Raw genomic sequence first — 5,666 nt, 5'->3', positions numbered from 1 at the left:
ATAAAGGAACTGCCAAAGAATTGGAAGGGGGAGTTTTATACAAACCTGGTACAGATGAATTTACAGGTATGTTATATCAAATATATAAAGAATATTAAATTTTTATGTCACACAAATTGGTCTCAAAAATTGAGAATTAAAAATATTTTATAAAAAAAGTTCAGCAAGGGACATAGTAATTTTGTTAACATCACATGTTTTTATGTGTATATATGTATATTTACATGCATTTCCTAAAACCTGTATGTAACAGAAATTCACAGTTTTATGCAATTCTCTTTCTTGTTTTTCGAATATTAAAGTACTTGTGTTTGTTGTCAAAAAAAAAAAAGAAAAGAATGAATGGGAAGAGAGGCAATAGCAGTTGGGGAGATGAAGGAAGGCCTTAGGTAGAAAGTGACATTTTGAACTAAGATTGGAGGTAAATGAGATTCTCAGAGACAAGGAAGAATATGAAATGCATGATAGGACAGCCTGGGCAAGGGCATAGAAGTAAAGGATGAAAGGTCGTGCATGAGAAACAGCAGGAAAGCCAATTTGTCTGGAATAAATGAAGCAAAGTAATCTTTAATAAGTGAAGCTATTTGATCCTATAGGAAATGATGAGTCACTAGAAGTTATTGAGCAGGAACGTGACCTGGTCAGAATTGTGCTTTGGAATATCGTTTTAGCAGCTCTTTGGAGGATGGGTGAGAGACTTGAGTTAGGGAGATCAATTAAGAGCAAGAAGTGATGAGTTCTTGAATTAGAGAAGTGGCTCTGTAAGTAGAGAGAAGGGGACAGAGAGAGGCAGAGTTGAAAAGACGTGGCAACTGAGAATGTCAGGGACAAAACCACTACAACTCTCCACTCTCACTCCCACTGGGGCCATCTGCTATTCCTGCCACACTGAGGATCTAGAATCCACAAGCCATTTATTAAAAATTATTTTCAATTCAAGGAACAAAATAAACATTTCCATAACATGGTACAATAAAAAAATGATTGCACATGAAACTGCAAATCTACCATATATGTAGCTTGCTATTCCTTCCAAATATACAACAAAGTTATTGTGTAAATTTCTTTTTTCCTTTTTTTTCTTCCCTCTGCTGTACCACCCTAGAGATGACTACCATTAGACACAAACAGGTATGTATATATATGTATATGTATATGTATGCGTATATGTATGTATATGTGCACATGTATATGTATAGTACATGTGTGTTCTACGCATGTATGTATATGTGAATATACATGTGTATACATATATATGTGAAAATATTCTATACACACTTCTATTCATAAGTTCTTTCTCTGGATGCAGATGGTGTCTTTCTTCATATACCCTTTATTTTTAATTTGTCTATTTATAATAGTCAAAATGACTGAGCCATATTGGCCAGCAATGATGGAAAGGTCAAGGTAATGAAGTAAAAACAAAAAGAAATGGATCTGTGCATCAGAAGGAAAGGTTAAATAATGATGATTTTGAACCATGCTTGAATCCATAGGCAAGGCCCAATAACGCAATCCAACCATGTCAGACTCTTACCTACCAAGCCACCATAGTTCTTCAATAGGCTTCTCCTCTTCTTTGGGCTAGGCTGCCTATTCTACATGCCCTACTTAACATCTTATGGACATCTCAGCAATGGAGACCCCCACTTTGTACAAGGTGTTACATTTGAACAACCAGAGGTTCTAGGAAACACTATTTCTTTGTTAGCACGTTTGATTTCTTTCTCAGTGGGAGTGACTTCTTAGCTTGGGGGAATAGCTGTTCTCAGGAACAGTCTACTTAAAGCTTTGGATAAAATGGCAATTATGGTTGTGTATCTAGTTTCTTAGGTAGATCCATGATTGGTGAAATCAGCTTTTGCCAATAAACCCTGAATACTATAGCCTAAGATATGAAATAACTGAAGATGGGCAGTACAGATGTTACTAGCACTGTTCCAAAAGTTGGCAGTTCTACAGTTGGCAGTGGTTCCATTGCCAGTAACCTGGTGACATCTAATAGTTTGCCAATAGTCACCATGGCTCCTCCCAAACCAACATCATGGGCTGATATTGCTAGTAAGCCTGCAAAACAATAGACCAAGCTGAACACCAAGAATGTCATTGTAGGGTCAAGTTTTCCACTGGCCCTAATATTGGATGTTGGAACTTGGGATAACAAAGGTCCTGTAATAGAAACTTCTTTCATGTTTTGGTTCAAAATATTGGTCAGCAATCAACACAAGTATCATCTCAGCCTATAGGGCAGCAGATAAACAATAGTCACCAGTGGTGCAGGTGGCAGCAGGGTAACAGCTGCAGCCTCTCCTCCACCACTATCATTCTAGCCTACCCAGCTTTCTTTGCAACAACGAGCAGCCCAACCTTCCTGTGAGTAGTGCCTCAGAACCATGGCAATGGGTTTGGTCATAATGGGGTGTATGGTGGGTAACAGGGTAGGGAAATCTCTAAACAATTCTGCATCTGTTTCTTCAGAACCTCCCCAGTGTTGGAGAAACCATGGTCCATCGACAATTCTAATCCTAAAGATTTTGACTGGAATCTGAAACATGGCTGGGTTTTCATTATCCAGATTTCCTCTGAGGACAATATCCACAATTCCATTAAATATAATATCTGGTATAGCACAAAACATGGCCATAAGAGTCTGTATGCTGCTTATCACTCCATGAATGGGAAAGGCACCAACTACTTGTTTTTTGGTATCAAGAGTAGTGAACACCTCTGTGACATACCAGAAATAAAATCTGCTGTGAACTACAATACATGTGTGGGTATGAGGTCCCAGGATAAACGAAAGGGAGTTAATTGTTAGGTGGATTTTGGTGAAGGAAATTCCTGGTAGCCAGTTAAAGAACAATGAGAATAAATCAATGACCAACTCTGCATACACCCAGGAAGTGCCCCTAGAAAATGCTAAGCAGGTGTTGGGAATTATTGCCAACTTCAAACACACCATCTCCATTTTTGATAATTTCTCACACTATGAGAAATACTAAAAGGAGGAAAATGTTAAAAAGGAAGACCAAGCTCATGTCAAATAAAGGAAGCTTTCCTGTAAGGACTGTAGCAATGGTTGCACTTGAATATCCTTCTGAGAGAGAGAAGAGAAATAACCTTTGAAAGAATTAGGACTTTCCCCCCTTAATTTCATTGAATTCAAAGAAACAATTACACCCTTGCAGTTAAAAGTATTGGAATTTCACAAAAGACATAGGACTTAACTAGAATGGAGAAAAGAGAAATTAAAAAAAACATCCTCTAGATAGTTTGCATAAAAATATCCCCTTTATTTTGTCTTTGCTTATGATTTCAGAACATAATGCTGTACTTTTTGGTTTTTTTTTTACTTTTTTCATATTTTAAGGTCTGTAAGTGGCATAGTTTTTTTTTTCCCATAATTTTTAAGTCCTTTCCTCCCCACCATTTTGACATTTCTATTTGAAACACTGAATTGTGAAGGGTTTGGACATCCACCCCCCGAAATAGAAATTTTTTTTCTTTCTTAAGCGGAAAAACATTTTATGAAGAATTTTTGTCTAGAAGAATCAAGCACATTGTTACCCAAGCTTGTGTCTCTAAAGATGGTTCATATTCTTTGACCCTTTGTTACTCAAAGTAAAGTGCTAGGAGTTCTAAGAAATGTTCTGTTCTTGTACATTATATAGATTAAGTCAGGATTAATTTCATTTCAAAATTAAGAATAGTGGTAGAAACTCATTTACAGAAAATGCATGTTGGGAGAGAAAAATGTGTGGTGAATGTTTCTTCAGTTTCTTGTTTGTCAGTGGGGAAAGGGCATTGTCTTTCTTTTTACCTTTAATTACTTTTTTATAACAAACAGGAGATGCTGTTGAGTATCAGAGAGAGAGAGAGAGAGAGAGAGAGAGAGAGAGAGAGAGAGAGAGAGAGAGAGAATAATTAGATTTTTAGATCTCTGGGGTAAAGTAACATGAAGAGTCAAAGCTGATACCAACCTGCATGACAAAAATTATGGTGGTACAAATAATAAGGAGGTTTGAAAGAGGGATGGATTTCTTAGAAAAGGTAATGAATGTTGTTTTGAACATATTTAGGGTATATTGTTTTTGAGATGGGCATAGGACATCTAGTTCAAAGTGACCAATAGGCAGGTGGTGATAAGACTACTTTATCATCATGACTCAGCTACCTTCTCCCTATGCCCCCACCATGTCCTTCTCATTTTGGTGAGGTACTCCTGGAACTTCCATTCAAAGGAACGGACTGGAGTAGCCATTCCTCATTCTTTGGACTTCACCACCATTGCCACCACACCCCCCTCCCCCAATTACAGCTGTTTTTTTTATGTGTGGTTTTCCACTATGAGAATGCGAACTCCTTGAAGGCAGGGAATGTTATTCTTTTTTTGTTATAGCTGTATTCCCAGTCCCTAGCACAGGATAAGAACTTAATAAATTCTTGTTGACTTAACTTCATGTAGGTACAGATTTCAGAGAAGAAGGCTGCATATAGATAGATCTGTGACTCATCTGTGTAGGGATGATAATTGAAACCTTGGGAGCTGATGAGATCACCTAGGGAAATAATGTGGTAAAAAGAGAAATTAATCTGGAAGAGTAAAACCTTAGGGGATAACCATAGTTAGGGGGGCAGGGTATGGGTGATGAACTAGCAAAGGGGACTAAAAATAAGAGTTCGTATGAGTAAGAAGAGAATCAAGAAAGAACCAATGTTACAAAATCTAGAGAGGAGAGAGTATCCAAGAGGAGAAGGTGGTCAACAAAGTAAAATGCTGCTGAGAGGTTGACAAATGAAGACTAAGAGAATAGCATTGGATTTGGCAAATAAGAGATCATCTGGAACTTTAGAGAGAATACTTTCAGTTCAGTGATAAGATTCTGAAGCCAAACTACAAAGGGCTTGAGAAGTAAGAGGAGAAACAATGGAGGTAGCAATTGTAGACAGCTTTTTTAGGAATCTATCTATGAAAGGGGAAGAAATATAGGATGATAGCTTGAGGTGATCATAGTGTTATTATTATTATTATTATTATTGTTATTATGGATTAGAGAGATCTATACGTGCTCACAAATTGTTATTATTATCAGTTGTGTTCAACATTTTGTAACCCCATTTGGGGTTCTCTAGGCAAAGATACTAGAACCATTTGGTCCTCCAGCTCATTTTTATAGGTGAACTGAGGCAAACAGGGTTAAGTGGCTTGCCCAAAATCACATACCTAATAAGTGCCTGAGGCCAAATATGAATTCAGGAAGAAGTGACTTCCTGACTTCAGGCCCAGTGCTCTATCCACAGTGCCACCTAGCTGTCCCATACTTATAAAAAGCAGGGAAGAAAACAATAAAATGTAAATTATATTGAAGGCTGAAGAGTATATTGAAGATTACATTGAGAAATGGGGGTGATTGTGGGGACAATCTGCTGGAGAAAATAAAAAATGACGGGATCAAGGGTACAAGTAGAAGGGTCGGTTTTGGTAAGGAAAACACTTCTTTAACAGAGAGTGAAATAAAGGAAAAGGGAGTGGAAAATGACATCAAGGGGTTTTAAGATGTAGAGAAGGGTAGAAGAGGGAATTCATGAACCAGGACCTCAACTTTTTAGGAGAATATGGGTTAAGTTCTCTGCTGAGAGGGTGTTGGAGGAGGAAGGAAGGTGGA

The 5,666-nt window shown here is 37.6% G+C and overlaps 1 pseudogene; it reads left to right on the top strand.

Moving 5' to 3' along the window:
* The first annotated feature begins 1,403 nt into the window (after nt 1–1,403).
* On the top strand, nt 1,404–3,047 carry LOC114046221 (annotated as a pseudogene).
* Nucleotides 3,048–5,666: the final 2,619 nt, after the last annotated feature.

This window comes from Vombatus ursinus, unplaced genomic scaffold (assembly GCF_900497805.2).
Source record: "Vombatus ursinus unplaced genomic scaffold, bare-nosed wombat genome assembly UNPS02014781.1, whole genome shotgun sequence".
Classification (NCBI taxonomy): Eukaryota; Metazoa; Chordata; class Mammalia; order Diprotodontia; family Vombatidae; genus Vombatus; species Vombatus ursinus.
The sequence above is the reverse complement of the archived record's forward strand: the minus strand, read 5'-3'. Positions and strand labels throughout refer to the sequence as shown.